The sequence below is a fragment of the Oryzias latipes genome, chromosome 17 (genome assembly GCF_053564925.1).
Source record: "Oryzias latipes strain Hd-rR chromosome 17, Olatipes_Hd-rR_3.1".
Classification (NCBI taxonomy): Eukaryota; Metazoa; Chordata; class Actinopteri; order Beloniformes; family Adrianichthyidae; genus Oryzias; species Oryzias latipes.
Genome location: NC_136253.1, coordinates 29,663,754 through 29,681,735, shown reverse-complemented (window position 1 = coordinate 29,681,735; position 17,982 = coordinate 29,663,754). Strand labels below are relative to the sequence as shown.

The window sequence follows — 17,982 nt, the reverse complement described above, 5'->3', positions numbered from 1 at the left end:
ATAAAACCTTTTTTTTAAAATACATATTTCAATATTATTGTTAGATACAAATGAGAAAGAAGATAAAATTTATTAGGTTTTAATTTACTACAGATGTTGTCTTAAGGACCTTCTCAGAAAGCTTTTTAAAAAAGCCATGAAAACATAATAATTGGATTTTAATAGTCCAATAGACAAATATGTTAGGCCAGTTTAAGTCTAAGGCAATCATCACAAAATAAAATCAGGCAGGCATATTTAACATCCCTAAATCATTTGTTGTTTTTTTTATGTTCGGGCAGTTTAAGTCTAAGGCGATCAACACAAAAAAAATCAGGCAGGCATATTTAACATCCCTAAATTATTTGTTTTTTTTGTCAAATACAAGGTTTTCATTGGTGAAGTTAGTGCAAATCCTAAAAAGTAATTTTACAAAGTTTTACAAAATAATTTAATCAAAGGAATGTGTTTTTTTGTAAAAGCCCAGGTATATTATTTTACTGTGAATCTGCTGAAGTAGAAATAAAAAGCAGAAAAGCTACTGTATCATATCATCAGTACAATCTCAACAAAAAGTTACAATGTAAATATTTAACTCATTATTACCCAAACCTGTTGTTGAGTATTCACGCTAACCAGTTCTGAGTCATTATAGCCTGCCACGCCAGCTTGATAGACATCAGTGACATCAAACCAGTCAACTGTTTGAACAGTTTCAAACCTCGTTTAACCTTCTGATGTAATCCAGTGAGATGTGACGCCACAGAGGAGTCCGGCTGTTCCTGTTTACAAGGAGTGCTGCAGGTCTGGAGCAGCTAACTTGAACAATAAGAGATTATGAACAACTACGTCCCAGAATTCATAGTCTTTGTTGCAGTAGTTCTGAAAACTGATGTTAAGAAATGTTTAGCTTTGCTGTAAACCAAATAGGATGTCCTTGTAACACCTTCAGCTCCTCTTCACATGTTCCTTCCCTTTGATTGTGTTGTATATTGTGCACAAAAGTGATATTTCTTGTAAGTTTTTGCAGTGGGACGGTATCTTCCCTGATTTTATTTTAATGTTGTGATTCATTCAAATTCAAATATGGCACAAAACTAATTAATAACCATTTTTATTTAAATATTTTATGTAAAGAGATGGCAGAACATTTTATTCTATTTTTTTATTAGAGGAGTTTACACAGCATTGTTAGGACAGACCCACAAAACACACTTTACTTTCATCCTTTGAGTCCCCAGCATTGAGTTTACCTCACATGCATGATTTTGGATTGTGTAAGACAAAAGTTTCCAAACACAATACATTGCTAAATTTGTATTTGTGATCTTGTGTAATTGTTAACTGTGTGTGTCCAGATGAAGGTGTTTTCACATCAAAAAAGGTTTCAAAGAACTTTTCATTCAAACGCTTCTTTAAAAATGTTTTTTTTTCCAGACGGTAAAAACAATACTGAAATCAAATAATATAAATCACTCCATGTGTGTTTAAAGCCAGAACATTTAGGCATGATTGCACGAAGGCAGTGCCCTCGCCAAGCCCCCACACCCAGTGAGCTTCTGTAAGATTAAAGCCTGATCATGTATCTGATGGTGCCAAAGCAAGTTTCTTACTGCCATACGTCTGTCGCGAAGGTCTAATCCCAACAAATCCCCCTTTTTTTTCTAGAGTACATCCAACACACACACAGACTGTAATACCAGACTTCACTGAAGATCAACAAGTAAATAAGTGGAGTAGGAGAAAAGAATAGAAAATGCTGTGTAGCTGTTCGGAGGATTGTCCTTACAGCAAAACAATTTCCCTCTGATCCACAGGCTGTAATCAAAATAGAAGGATGCACAGCTGACTGGACTGTCGCATTTTCCCATAAGGCTGCGTGTTTCATGTCTGTCTGTGACCTGCTCAGGGTAATAGGATCACAGCTGTGGAGGGCAGAGTTTTTGGAAGGGTCACAAAGATGTCGGCGTGCTGCCGGCCGCTGTGACGCCAAAATCAAGCCATCCTGCATGAGATTTATTATTTTATGTGGATGTCAAAATATACTGTATAGTTGTGTCTTTATGGGGGCTCAAACATGGATGCAGCCATGGGAGAAGAAAGAAAAAAATGATTGAAACTTTTGAAAAGAACCGCAGTATTAGAAGATTTGCAATAACTAAAATTCTTTAAAATTTATGTTTTTATATATATATATCCCTTGTGCTATCCTAGGCACTTTAACATTGGGAGTTGGGTCATCTAGACCCACTAGACAGTGCTCTGAACCCTTTTTTCTTCAGTGATTTGTGAACCTCACTGGTGTCCGTGGATGACACGGACACCGTGTCATCCACCTTTGTCATGGTAGGGAGAACACGTCAATGTAAGGGTGGGGTCATCTAAGATAGCACAAGGGATATATATAAAAAAAGAAAAACAAAAGGGGTTTATACCAATATACACTTTGACCATCTGAAGATGCATAACCCCTTATTGTAATAGTTAAATCTGTCCATCACAAAAGGCCTTTGGCTCTTATTCGTTTGCTCAGTTGTTGGACAGGATAAGTTAAAAAAATAAAAAATACAAATTAAAACATAAATAAAACAAATAAATAAAATAAATTTAAAAATTGTTTTTTTTTTAAAACCATGTTCTGATTTACTTGATTTGAGTTACATTGCCATAGAAAATGTCATGCACATAGCCTTGTTATTATCTAAAAAAAAATGTTAATTCTTGAAAACTGAAAAGCAAATATTTCAGCCATGATGATTTACTGCTTAAATCCAATTACAGCCTGCTTTTCCGACAAACATAAGTTGGTATTAATAAAACTGTGACAAAAAATGACTAATCTTTGAAAAAAATAGACTAAATCAAAGGGAAACAACCCAAAATTTTAAATAATGTAAATTGAAATGGTAATTTATTTAAATGGTAATTTTCTAAAGAAAAAAAATATATACTTAGATAAAAAAAAAACATACAGATAAAAGTAATGAAAAAATTAAAAAACAAAGAAAAAATGAAAATGCAAGTGAAAATAAAATAATGAGAAAAAATATATATATATGTTTTAAGTCTTAAGGAATTGAAGGAAATTATTGTTTTGACACTATTAATCCAACATAGTAAAACTTTATTCTTCATGAATGTCTTCCGTCTCTGGCAGACTTCTCCCCCTGCTGGAGCCAGAAAACTGCAGGAAGGATTCTGCTTTTTCTTTTTTCGGAACCCGTCTCCAAATCAGCCCCTTTTAAAAGCAAATCTTACTGTATTTTAAGAGTTTTATTTTAAGATATTGTCTTTCCATGAAGCAGATGGAATACATGCCCTCCTTGAAATAATCACATGCATGTAATTATAATTTTTATGAAAATGTTGAGTAATTTAACATTTTTCCCTACAGCTCTTCTCGAGTGGTCTTGTGACAAAACAAAATATCCTGGATGTTGTATATATTAAATAATTACAACAATAATTAGTATTTACACACTTATAGTTTGCTGACGTGTCAAAGGTGACGTGTTTGTCTTCCATGACGAGGAAGGATTTACTTTGACTTCTCCAAGTTGCGTTTGCTGTCGAACAAGTTGGCAGTGAAAACAAAAAGCAACAGTGACGGAGCGAGTTCCTTAAGTCACACGGCTCTCATAGAAGCTCTCTGTGGACAAACTGATGTTGCGCAATACAGTCGGACATCTACCACTGTGCTGTTGCAGCGTGATGTCACCTGTATTTCATTGAAGCGAGAGCCAAAACAAACAGGGAGGATTTGAACTACCTTACAGTTGAGAAACGTTGTCTACACGCTAAAAAAAGATTGATCATTTTAGAGGAAGCAGAAGTTTGGAGAAACCATAACTTGTTTCATTAACTTAGAGACATCTTTTAAAATATTGAAGAGTTTTTATGTAAACATAATACATTCACTTACATTAGCAAAAGTCCTGCAAAATGATCCAAAAGAAAAATGTACAACTGTCTTAATTTGAAGTTCATGCTTTATATTGCCCAGTAGAAGATCTCTATTTCTATTTCTGATGCTACTTCTGATGTATAAAGAGTAAATAGAAATATAAAAAAGCCAATCATTGAAGTTTTATCCTTACAATATAATACACGTTTGGTGGAGTTATTACATACACGTTAAATGCATACATTCTGAAAACAATATAGATTTGTTTTTTAAAGAACAAATGAAATTAAACACTTCATTCTTAATACACTTTTTATTTTACCCTAAAAACAATTTAGCTTGCTAATTTATACTTTAAATATAAACTTCATTAAATAAAATGATAATGGTGATGATATTTTATTTCGTACTTATACTTTAACACAATAAAGATCTAAAAGCAAGTGATAAGAAGTCAAATTCCTTTACTAATTCTCACCAATATCCTCAACCAAATTTATTACCACACTCAGTGCCCCCACTATCTTTTATAGTCCTGTTCCCTTTCTAATGAGGACACAGATACACATATGCTACACATATACACATAGAAACATCCGACACACATTCGTCATGTATAAAAACTCACATTTGGTTCCATTTAAATCTTATTTCCTACACACCCATATTAATAATAAATAAAAAAAGATTTGTATTCATTTGTGCGGTACAGACCAAAAGTTTAGACACATTCAAATGAATGGGAAGGTGTGTCCAAACTTTTGGTCCTGAAGTCATTTCTTTCTCAGTCTAAGCTAAAACTGAACTTGTAAATAATGAAAAAGTAATAACTCTGCTCTCATCTTAAAGGCATCTTTGAGCTGCAGACACAATCAATGACATGAACTTCAAAAGGTTATACTGTGTTTTTATGTATATAATGAAACAAAAGCATGATTATGGTACAATTTTGGTTTACAATAAAAAGCAATTTTAAGTCTTGTTTGTGCTGTTGAATGTGAAAAAAAAACTCAAAGGACAGCAAAAGTCTGTTGCATGTGACAGCGGCTCAGAGTGATGACCTGGCACAGATAAGGCTTCTCGTTTTTAAGAACAAACCACTTCTTTTTCGCAGATCTAAAGCTCAACCAAGTTATTATCCCACTGATTGATTGATAATCCAACAGCAGTGAGGATAAGTGGTGATAAAACACAAAATACAGCTTGAAGAAAGTAGAGTTGGGATCTCAGCCGGCACAGCAGTATCTGCAGGGTAAAGGCGTGCTCTGTCTGCTCACCACAAACTTCAAGCAAACAACTCAATGACTCCTCCAGGAGTGCTAAGCATTTCCAGGGCTGGTCCTGCAAAGCAAACAAAAGTACATGTCTGATTGATATTCTCCCTTGTTAAAAGCTATGCAGAGCAGCTGTCCTTGCAGGACAACCTCCGTCAGCAGAAAGGCGTTGCAACCCCAGATTACAGTGTGTGCAGACTGCACGTGATTTTAGTCATGGATATTTGACTTTTTGTGAGTTCGGTCTGTCATGGAGTTAAAATTTAAAGAAACATTTTATTTTAGAAATAATTGGCCTGAGTTGGAATCTTTACATGCTGAAGGTTTTTCACACAGTACCGTTGGTTTTCCTCCAAACCAAAACTATCCTTGGATCAAAACCTCTTTTCTCTGAGGATGAGAACTGATAAAAAAAAGACGTCTGAAGGACACACTTCCTCTCCCAGCTGGCTTTAATGTTTTTGCACGTGTGAGTTTGTTGCTTCTCTCAGCAAGGAGGCCCTGTTGTACCGAGAACCAACAGTTTGGAAAGCTTCCAATCATTGTCACGAGTAAATTAATGCAACAATCATAAACTCATAGTTGACACAGCTCACATCTGTGTCAGCGACCTGAATATGCACTGATATTCAGACCTTCTTTAAAACGGGCTTGAGACATTAACTCCCCCACCAAAAAAAAAAAAAATGATCTGACTTATCTTAAAGAACCAAATCAAACAATCACGCAGACAGAGCATGCTTTCACTTGAAAGATAATGCAGACCATGAGGTTTGGATAAGACTTTAAAAGTCTAATGAATGACTGCAGGGTTAAGGGGAAGTTAAAGGACATAAAAAGTAACTAGATGATGTTGAGTTGTGGGTAAATGACAGCAGACCACAAGCTCATGACATTCACTTGGATAGGCCTGAAAAGATTAGACATGCCTTCTTCTGTTCACTTAGGTAACATAACTAAGTTGCACGCACAGACTGTTCTGAGTTGGACACAGAGTTGCTTTCCAACATTTATAATAAATCCATAAACGGTGCGTTTCCTGTCGGAAGAAATTACAAAAAACACAGAAACAACAACAACAAAAAAGTTGGTTAAAACACATTTTGTTTTAAAGCTGCAGAGTCTCTTTTCCCTCTTCAAACTGTTTGGTTTTGTTTAATAAAATACATATGACTTAGAGCCAAGATCCACCATGAGCTCTGAAGCCAGGGATTGCCCTCCAGTGGCCAAAGGAGATGAAAATGATGAGAAAAACAACAAGAGTAAGAAACATTTAATGCTACATTTAAGCCATTATTTGTACAGAATTTCTTTTATGTTTTCTGCAACTAAAAAACACATCACTTCACCAAAAAAAGAAATATTTATATATAAATATTTTTTTTTTTTACATGTAAATGTAGTTTTTGTTTTCAACTTTAACAAAAAAAGTAAATACAGTAAAGCATGACTGATTAGGGTTGACAATCTCATAAATGTGAACTTTTACTTTAATTTAAAAATGGCATCAACTTGGCTCGGTCCGCTGAACACATCTGGTTCTGTTTGCTGGAAATTTCCTTTGTAAATATGAAAGAAAAGCCCTTTAAAGTTTCATCTTCCCAAGTGGAACATTTCATCAGATTCCGTGCCAGCGTTGCTCGATTCAGTAACGAGGTCTTTATTTAACTCCAAGTAAAAGACTGCCTGGGTCAGCAGGAAAGGATTTTGCAAATTCTCCCTTTCACCTTGAGGGAAAATCTTTGAGCACAAAAGCCACTGCCTGGCTGCATTCGTTTAGATAGAAAAACACGTAACTTTAGCCGTACTTTTCTGTTTTGCTGCCTTTGTCCCAGCCAAACTTCTTCAGAAGTATTTATTTTGTCATTTCGATTCCTTGAAATTTGCACATCAAAGACTCTTGTCCCTATCCATACATGTCAGTGTCTGTTTTGCAGTCATTCTTGTATTTTATAGTTTCCTGCATGTCCCCAATTTGTCCTATTTGCATGTTAGCAACAACTCAACTAACCCAGGCGGCTCTGTGTTGACCATTAGTGTTGACCACCTATCCGTGGGAACTGTACTGGCGGAGAGCAGAGCAACGTGGCACAGGAGCCATCCGGAGAGACAGTGGGATCAAAACAGGAATTGTCCTGCAGCACGAACCCAATTCATTTTGGTTGGCACACACCCGCCTTTTCGTGTAACCCCATCCACCCAAACCTAGTCTGGCTGGAGGCCTCTGAGTGTTCCTCTCTGGGGTTCAACACTGAGTACAAACTGAAGCTTCTTTTATTTGGTCTTTTCTGCTGCGATGACTTTTAGCTGAGCAGCCTCAATTAAAACCTGCACACAAAGAACGAACAAAAGGTCTCTTTGTGCTCATGGAGTTCAGATCTCTTCAGAGTTTTAACTTCACACCTGATTCTCTGGGAAGGAGCCAAGTGCTCCAGAAGATTGTTCCGGAAAATCAAAAACTATCACAATGCAAAAACTGTAGGTATCATTTTACTTTTTCCTTTGATGTGGACTCAGTTACTTACAGATTTTATACTTTTAACCCAGTCATGTGTAGGTTAGCATGCAGACCAGCTGGTCATCATGGGACATGTCGTGGTTAACGGTTAGTTAGCTCCACTTAGTTAGTTAAACAGCTTTCCTAGTGTGCCAGAATAGAAGAAAAGTCAGTTTATCAGCTTATTCTGCTTGACTCCACTGTTCTAGAAGATGGTGTGATTTCTTTTCAGGATGTTTAATCAATTTTTTTCTTCTTTTGGTTAAACTCTTGTTATTGTTAGAAACAATTGGCAAGGAATTTAGTCACCTGAATGCACAGTCACCAGTGCTAAAGCAGAATTTCAGAATACGTTTTCAAAAAAAATAAAAACCAACTCTCAGTGTTTTAAACCCTTTCCAATAGTGTTTTTAACTTTTTCTTGTGGCGTTTTTCTGGTGATGGAGGACATGTATAAGGAAAATTGAGCCCAAAATTACATTTATGAGTTTTCTTTATTTAAATCTTTGTGAATCAGAAGTATATGAAGAAAACGCTTTTTGAAAAATACAAAAATTGTTATGTAGAAAATACAATCGGCAGGCTACAAGCTCTCTGCTCCGCTCTATTCTGATGCATTTGCAGACAAACAGATTCGTGTGCGTCTTTGTTTTCCTTGTCTGATCTGGCATATGGCTCAAAACTGTACTCAAAAACTAGAATTCCAAAATTGCTCGCAGTTTTTGTTGCACCGGTAATGTTAGATGTGACAGACTGTAAGCTAGAGGGAGAGCGTGTCAACAGATCGCTCAATTATGGGTGACGGGAAAGGGGGTGGGATTTGCTCAGCCTGGCACCACAACTCAGAGGCAGATTTTCAAATACCCTCCTGCAGTTTCTGCAGAAACTTTGTACTAGAAAACGAAACATTTTTTTTGATTTTCGAATCATAAGTAAAAAACCACTGGGGTGGGGCTTTAAACATATACATCATAAGATTTTTACTCTAAGTTAGTGTGGTCTTTTTTAAATTCAACTTTTAAATGGTTTGAAAAGTCTTATTTTGTCGGGAAATAACACGATTTTTAAAAATAAATTCTTGAGATATTTAATAAAATGAGCTCACAGTCCAATGTATTAGTGTTTAAGTGTAGATAAAGGGTTAGAAGGTGGATCAGATTTACCTAAATATTTGTCAGTACAAGTGAGAATTGAAAGAAATGTACCCCATTTTGAAAGTCTCAATATTTACTCGAAGCAGATTTAACTTGAAAGACAAACAGTTTTCTTTGGCCCCAATTCTGCTTTGGATCATAGTGCAGAATCGATAGCTGCCCAAACTGTGCCACACACCCTCCAAACAGAGTTTAAATCCCGACATTCCTGGAGATTTTAAGCCGCACAATTTAGTCGTAAAATCAATCAAAGCAAGGCTTCAACATTTAGGCCATTAGGACAAAGCTCACAAGTTATTGTCCAGCCATGACCTTTACAACACTTCATCTATAGCTGTTACTGAGTCATATGTGACCAAAATTAACTGTTTTGTTTGCCTAGTGAGAACTTTTTTCCTGTCCTTCAAAAATTAATTCAAAGAGCCACAGAGATTCAAAATTGTCATGTATCCAAATATTCTAGATCTAAAGATGAAGCTGTTTGACGACATAGAGTTGATGAAAAACACCAGCCGGCTACTGAAATGACCCAAAGTTCACACCTCAAGCAGATGCAAACACCGTGGTCAAATTTTAAAAGGCTTTGTATAATTCATTACTTACAAATCTCCATGACCTGTGGACTCTTGCAAAAGCAGCTTTGCCTTTGGGTTTGAGAGGCAGAAACCCTCCTGACAGTCAAAGCCAGACTCCAAACTATCATGTCTGATAAAGAAAAAAAGCTGGGTGACCCTGTGCCTCTCATAATCAACAGGTTTTAAATTTGTAAAATAGCAAAAAGATAGCAGATTTTTACCTTCTTTAACATCCAAAAGGCTTTAGAGCCCCAATCACAGATTTACACACGCATTCACACACCAGTGGTGGCAGCGTTTGTGTGAGAAGGAATTTTGTTCTGTCTTGTCTGAGCAGCTGCTGTTGATTAAGAACCTTCGTCACATGCACCTGTATGGGGGAGTCAATCCATATGGGTGTTGGGGTTTTTTGGGCTGTCCAAGACCATGAAGAGTCGCAGAGAGGTGTACCTCGTAACCCTTGTGCTATCCTAGGCACTTTACCATTGGGAGTTGGGTCATGTAGACCCACTAGACAGTGCGCTGAACCCTTTTTTCTTCAATGATTTGTGAACCTCACTGATGTCCATGGATTACATGAAATCTTTCCACCTTTATCCACCTTTGTCATGGTAGGGAGAACACGTCAATGCAAGGGTGTGGTCATCTAAGATAGCACAAGGGTTAAAGGGATTGTCAGTTCCACTGAGGCTTGTACGGCCATCTCAACGGATGTTATCAAACTGGATTGTACCATTGTCAAGCATGAGGTAAGAGTATCACAAAATATTTGTAAGGATTATGTAAGGTGCACACAGCTATGACGTACGGGTGGTGCTGTCCTTGTGCCACACTCTAGTTGTCAGTATGGTGCAGGCACTGGCTCCCTGCATCTCTTACCCTGACATGTTGTCTAAGTGTTCGCTACAACCTGTTGCAGCATGCCCGTAGGAAAAATGTGCACAAACATTTTCTTTCTACGGGCTCACAGGGACACAGTCGGTCAGTTTCCTTTTTGTCTTCTGTGTAGGTTGGCTGTGGCTTCTCCTGAAAGGCCCCGCCCACTCACCTCACCTGTCAGTCTCCAAGGAGTGGCTTGCAGCTGCCTGCACTTCAAGTTAATTTGTTTGTCTTCTATTTAAGCACCTGTGTTATAGTACTCTATGTTAAAGGGGCTTTTCAGTTTGATTCTTTTGGCTCGCTTTGTGTCAGTATCTTCTGCTCATTTTCTTTTTGACTTTTTGTTGTTGTGGCTTTTTCCCCACTTTGAGTTTCACCCTTAGTCTATTTAAATTAGATCCTTCACTCCAGTTCCCTTTTTGTGTCCTGCATCTGGGTTGTCCTGATTTGTGGCAACATTAAGACAACGTTTATTGAGAATTGGAAAAACTGAGTTGCTAGAAGTTACCTGAACAAGTTCTTGAAGCTGAGACCTGTCACTACAATAATTTGTTTTACTTAAATAATTACGGAACAGTCCTTAAGTTGTCGATCATCTGAAGACAGTCTAGAACATTTAAAAAAAGAACAAAAGTGTAAAGATTTCTTTGTTTGTTGTGGATCTTAAAGTTGAATTTAGAAGGCATGGTAGTAAAACGGTCTCTAATTTTTGAATCACAACACTGATCGTGCTGGAAAAATAGACACACGTACGTTTTGTGACCTGAATTCTCAATTTCTCCATGTTTAGGAATCAACAGCCATCGTAGGACGAACACAAAAACCTTTCTGGCCCAATGAGGTTCAGCTCGGAAGCCCATTGTCTGTGGATGTCCTAACCCGTTTATGTAACTGGGGCCTGTTATTCATAGTGAGTTCAGTTTGTGCAAAAACCCTCTTCGGTCCTGAATGGCCCCTTTTATTAGGCGGGTGGTCAAAGCCCCCTTCAAACTTCAAACATAAGAAGGTTCCTGCTTGTGGAAATGTCACCTTTGAGCTGTGCACGCTGAAATCATAATTATTCAAAAGGGTTCCAAGTTTGTGGGACATGTGAATGCATGGGCCCTTCTGTTTATAACCCCAACCGTTCTGTGCTCTCTTGACCTGGATGAAACACTGGTACAGTCCTGCATTAAGTGATTTCTGCCATGTTTCATCTGTTTCTGAAACTCCTGAGAAACGTTCATGTCAACAGCTGAGGGCTCATTGTATTACCACTGACCTGTTTACAGATCTTTCGGTGAGTTGCACGACACCAAAGAACAGAAAGAACATGGACAGCTGAGTCATTGTTCTGGACGGGAGGCCCGGTGTGTGCAAAGCCTCATTAGAAGTGGATGGCCGTAATCCTCTTTGGCTGTATTCAGATATCCTCTGTAGACACTGAACCAGCAGGAGCGGATGCAGAGCTGCAGCCACACCAGCTAAATGTGTAAAACGTGCAGAAACTGTGCATGCAGAGTGCAATGTTCTTATTCTGCATACTGAGACTTGGTCTGGAATTATCTCACGAGAGGTTTTTCTAAAGAAACTCTTAGTGCACACGACTCCCCTGAGAGACCGTCTCCGTCTGGTTTTTCCCGGTGGAGCGTAATCATTCCAAGTAGAGCCAAAAAAGAACATAATCCTCACACACTGAGCTGTTCCCCAACCTCTTTGTTCCTAATGTTCGATTTCCTTTGTACCAAACAACTTCCGAAGGCTCAAGTGCAAATCCCTCTTTTTGGTGCGTTATTGAATAAAAACTGTAATGTCAAGCTGTTTCTGTTGACTTGCATTATGAAAGGATCCATCGATGTAAGGATGAAATGGCAGGGAACGAGAATCACGAGGCCAAGTGAATGCAGCGCCTCTGTATGTGTTCTTGATTAAGCTGATCTCACCATCATACTCTTGGTGTCACATGGCTGAGTATATGCCAATCACAGGGTTCTGACACTGACACTTGGTGCTCTTATCCTGAAAACTGGCAAAGCCAAGAGGGGAGCAGTCACTGGTCCTGGTTGGTGGGGGGTGGGAGGTCAGTTGAATAACTGCTGGATGTCCTAAACTTCCTTTTAAAGTACAATAAAAGCTTGCTTTTATTTGTAAAAAAACGATTAAAACAAAATTATCAATTCATTATTCATGATTAGCCCCTAAATTAACAAAATTAGTATTCTTACCAAGAATTCTTATTTAAAGACCCACTGCAATGAAAAATGTGCTAACATGTGTTTTTAACATGTTTTTGTGGTATTTTTCTCATGATGGAGGAGGTATATTAAGAAATCTGAGGCTAAAATTTTCTTTCAGGGTACATCTTTTTATAAATAAAACAAAAAAATTGTGAATCAGGACCAAATAAAAATGCCATTGGAAAAAGCCATAGCTTTAGACCGTCCTACAGCCCTACAGTCACAAACTCCCTGCTCCACTACCCTCCGATGCATCCACTTGCAGACAAGAAAACTAAATTTTTCATATCTGAGCTGGCATCTGGCTCAAGACTGTACACCTGGAAAGCTTCAATATTGCCTGCCCTTTTTGTTGCACCGGTAATGTTAGGTTGGGGTGTGAGGGACTGTAAGCTAGCAGGAGATCATGTAAACAAAGCAATGTTGGGAAGTCAGGGAAGGCTTACCTTGTGCCAACCAGTTGCGCCCACAACTTGGAGTAGAATTTCTGTTGAGCTCCTGTTGCTCTGGAGACAATATGTCTAAAGACACAGTTTTTTGATTTTGGCTAAAAGAAGAAAAATCACTGGAAACTCTTTTGCAATAGATTAAAAAAAGAAGATTGCAGTGGGACTAACTATGATTACTTTCCAATTGAACAACTTTCCAAATTGGATGATTTTATTTGCAAGACAGAAAACTATATATCTTTTTAAAACAAGGTTCTTTTTACTTTCAAAAGATATAGTTTTCAGTGAAAAGAGCTCAGTGACATCATCAAGTCCGACGTTCGTTAATGGAAGGAGGCATATGGAGGCACATCACCGCTGAACCGTGGAAGTTTAAAGGGAGACATTAGGTTTTCTTGAATTGGCAGTCAGATGTATTCTGATTCTTGATTTTGTTGCTGGAGAAAGATATTTAAAACTACTTAAAACTTTGCAAGAACAGTTTAAGACACCATTATTCCAGGATGAAGCAAGGTTTAAGAAGACATGACTGATTTGGTGTGGAGGATTTTCATTGTTTCATGATGATGCTCTTTTTCAATCGGATAAAACACTTCAAAGATGAAGTGAAGTTTAAAGACCCACTCCAATAAAAATGGTATTTTGGGTGTTTTTAACATGTTCTTGTGGTAGTTCCTGATGATGACGGACATACATAAAGATGTCTAAAGTATTTCTCAATTAAAATTGTTGTGAATCAGGAGCAGATGAAAAAACGCCATTTGAAAAGGAGCTTATTTGTGACATAGAAATACATCCAGTTATAGACGACTAGATGCATGTACATTGTAGTTTTGAAGAATTACTGATAAACTACTGTCGCTCTGCAGAAACTATTTCCAAGAAAATGGCACAGGTTATTTTTTTATTTTGGCTAAAAATGTGTTTTTAAAATCACTCAAAAGATCATCAGAGTGGGTTTTTAAGAATATTGGATTAGAACCTCAAATTATCTACATGTGACAGAAAAATTCAAAACATTTTTCAACATTAGATCCTAATTTATTTTACTACAAAGAACAGTCAGGTCAGCAATAAAATCTAAATGTTTTTAAATGTCAAGTAAGTTTGTTTAAATAATGGTAAGACATTCTGATACTTTTGGTTTTGCATCGTAAACACTTCAAGATTCAGTGGTTTGTGTTTGTCGGAGAACCTATTTAGAAAACTAAAGGCAGGCACCACTTAAAAAAAATTATATTGAGAAGAAAAGAGGCAAATCTCACACAAGATATTTAAAAACCAAAACAGTTTAACGCCAATTCATTCAGAGAACCATCAAAAATGAGCAACAGCTGTGATAAATGCAAACTAAAACCAGGTGGAAACATGAGACAAGGAACAGAGAGAAACAGAACAAAAGGTCAGAAAGGCTGATATTCAGATAACAGAACTTTTATCTGTGGAAATGAACAAAGGAACCAGAACAAAAGTTTTGGAGCCACACAAAACAATTTAGTTTTGCCCATTTATATATATATATATAAAAAAGTATTGAAAGTCATAAGTAGACATGTCATCTCATGGAGAAAAATGTGTGGGTTGTTGAACAAGAAAAGTATACCCCAAGTTTAACCACAATACTGTTCAACTCAGTCTAATTGTTTTTTTTTTTATTATATTATGATATCAATAATAATGTCAAAGAATTGTAACATGACTGTGAACTTATAGCTTTCTTTCTTAGAGGGGTAGGATCATACAAGTTAGCTCCTTCCCTCTCCATTTTAAACAATGAATCAAACCATTAGACAGTAATTTCATGTGTCATGTTTGTACTGCATGAATCACTGTCAATGTGTTTATTTCTGAAATGGAGCAGTTATCACTTCAAGAGGAAAGCATTATTTTCCTTATTTTCTAATCAATTTATGAATTGATATCTTTAATAGATTTGAACTCTCTCTCTCTATCTCTCTCTCTACTTTTGTTTTAATTGCTGAAGATTGCTTTAAATTAACCAAACGATCAATTGTAAAACTGCAGACGTGGAATATACCTTCAGAGAGACAAATGTACCTCAAAGTATTTCACACTTCATTGATGATTACTGATAATGTTTGCTTTTATAAAGAGAGAGCACACTAAGCACAATTAGAGGACCAAATTTCAACTTTAGTTGGTCCGGTCCATAAAATAACAATTTACACTTTATGCTTTAAAAAAAAGTGATCCGTGTGCTCCAGGAAGATTAAATCAAATGCTACTAGATAAACCACTGGAGATGTCGCCAGCAACACCTAGATAACATGCGCTCTTTGACCTTTCATGACTATTTGACTGTTTATGCGATCAGCTGATTCTTTTTTTTTCTTTACTGTTCAGCAGTTGAGTAGAAAGATAATAGCTGAAGGCCACTTGTGTTGGATAGATTTTACTGTTACAATAGGGGGTTAAAAATCTTTGGACACAAAAGGAGTATATTTGTATAAACCCCTTTTGTATTTGAGGCTAAACTTTATTTATAATAATCATATTTGTACACATTTTTTAGTGGACCGAGAAAAGAGAGTGAGATAGAGGGATGTTAGAGATGGGCTATAAAGACACAAAGGGAAAAAAGGGACTGCATTAGTTGGACGATTATCAAAAAGTAGGAGGGGGTAGAATTACAAAAGGAGGGAACAAGTTGGAGGTTTACCATCGTTGCTGTCAAATGTAGATCTCAGTCAAAAGGGTGGGGCCTGTCCACACAATCACTCAAATATTACACACATAGCGGTTGATTCCAAAAACCTTCACACACAAACATATCAACATGTGTGCAATACAAATACAGAGCGGCCACCACGCAATATACTTACGCATACAAACAAACACATGTCAAGCATGTCATCATTCTGTGACGCACACAATTTGTGCAAAGGTGAGCTGGCACCTGAGCTCAGGTGGGTCTGTGCTCTACTGTGGAGGATTGTGGAAAGTAGACAGGAGCAGCGGGAACTTGGTTTGACCTCTGAATAGAAAAAAAACAACCACTTATTTAAGCACCCAGTCACCCCCAGTCAACTGCCTCACCCCCGAAGGCGAGGCAGTTGAGCTGATTCTGTCTGGCTTTGTGTGATACCCAAAACTTTCAGCCACCCGTGCAGTGGTTGACAAGTTTTTGGGTTGTCTGGATCATCGCAGAGAGATGCATCTTAAAAAGGAGCATAGGTGTATCTTGCAGTTCCCTTGTGGCTCTTGCAGCCACCTTAAGGGATGTCATTATAATAAACATACGATCGTCATGTGCGTGATAAGAGTATCCTAAAGTATTTATGAGGAAAATATAAATGACATGCACTTTTGATGTATAAGTGATGCTTTTGTTTAGTGTCCTTATGCTGCACTCTAGCCATTAGTAAGGTGTGCTTAATGATCAGGCGCAAATGCTGTACGCATGGGGTGTGCAGGTGATATGTAAGTGCCCGTAGGATGTCTGTAGGACACCCACACAAACCCCCCTCTGATTGTTTGATTTCCTCATTTCTAACAGGCAGACTGCATGCACGGAGCGCGCACTTGTCACTTGAACAGTACTAACAGGCTCATTGCGCAGTGCGCAGGTTTTGTGTTTTAGAAAAAAGAAAAATCCGTATGACCTTTCTGCCCCTCACCTCCCTTAGTCTTAGTGTGGTCTAAGTGTTCGCTGTTGCATGCAGCATGCCTGTAGAAAAACACTTGCATGAACGTTTTTGCCCCATAGGCTCATCGAGTGGTCTACAGTCTTGATATTTCCTGGGTACCACCTTCCTCCCCCACACAGATTTGCCAATTCTTTTGCCCGCAGACAACCCATTTTCTCCTCATATCTACTCCTAAGGGCAGTTTTGACAAAACATGCAAAGACCCTTTTCTCTGTGACAGAATCAGGTCATTTATGTTGATTGCTTAAACACATCACTTTTGTGAAGTGTTACAACGTCAGACTGCTTTTCTCCACTTTAGAATTGGCTGGAAGTACGTTAATTGTGTAAACGGTTGAAGAGTTAGATACAGTACAGACCAAAAGTTTGGACACACCTTCCCATGTATGAGAAGGTGTATCCAAATCTTTGGTCTGTACTGGAAGTCAAAAGAATATAAACACAGGGGCTAAAGCTTCAGTGTTAAAGGGTTAAAATGTGGATGTTGCTCGTGAGCTGTGGTACCCTGACTTCATAAAACCCAGCGTTAGTTTATGAGCACTGGTAAGATTGGTGCTAATCCTTGTGTTTTTCTTAAACTTTGCTTTGCAGGAAAACCAGTCAGAACTTTATTTTTTTTTGCTGTTTATTTACTTTTTATTTTGAAGAGTTACTTTTAGTTGGGGCAGCTTACATTAAGTATTACGTTTTCTTTCCTTTAAGGTTGTGCGTTGAGTTGCTGTCCTTATTCCCTGGATGATCATTTTTGGGATGGAACCTGATGGGAAATTCAGTTATTTTGTCCAAAGTTATTTAAAAAAATAATAATAATAACTGACTAAAAGCAGAAAGTACATTTTTGTGCCATTTTGTTTCTTTGACGTTGCCTTGCGGACTTCCTGATGTGAACAATTGATATTTTGTGTTGTAAAATACGTGTTTCTGAAAATGTACAGACTCAAGTAATTCTAAAAGCTCGCTAGTAATGTATTACACAATAGTAAATTTGATGCTGTTATGCATTACTTTTGTAATGTGTTTCTTTCAACACTGCTGCTGAAAGCATCAAACTGATTTTGTGAAAGATAGAAACAGTTCTCTCTGAAATTTTTTCTGCAGCTGCAACATTTGAAGCAAAGTCACCACAACGTGTTATTTTGCAGCTCCAGCAGTTTTAGTTTGTGGACATAAAAACACGTACGGACAGAACAGAGTGTCAACAGAAGCAGCAAGGAACTTGAAACAACAATTTTTGTCTCCTTCTTTTACGATTCCTCCTCACCTTTGTCTGGTTCCTCTTCTGTGCTCTTAAAAAGCGTTACATTGCAGTCTCTTTTCATTCTTGTTGCTGCATATATTTGACACACCCAGTGTCTTCTTAGGGTCAGACGCCCAAGTAAGCAGTTAG

General features: G+C 37.5%; 2 long non-coding RNA genes across 2 annotated transcripts; one reads left to right on the top strand and one right to left on the bottom strand.

Annotated features, from left to right (window-relative positions):
• Window positions 1-3,853: 3,853 nt before the first annotated feature.
• LOC105356253 (uncharacterized) lies at window positions 3,854-9,735 on the bottom strand. Its single transcript, XR_910463.4, has 3 exons — window positions 9,605-9,735; window positions 9,412-9,513; window positions 3,854-5,224 (listed from the first exon to the last, which is right to left on the bottom strand). It is a non-coding gene; the product is annotated as an uncharacterized LOC105356253 (long non-coding RNA).
• On the top strand, window positions 9,649-12,058 carry LOC144986840 (uncharacterized). Its single transcript, XR_013650681.1, has 2 exons — window positions 9,649-10,132; window positions 10,393-12,058. It is a non-coding gene; the product is annotated as an uncharacterized LOC144986840 (long non-coding RNA).
• Window positions 12,059-17,982: the final 5,924 nt, after the last annotated feature.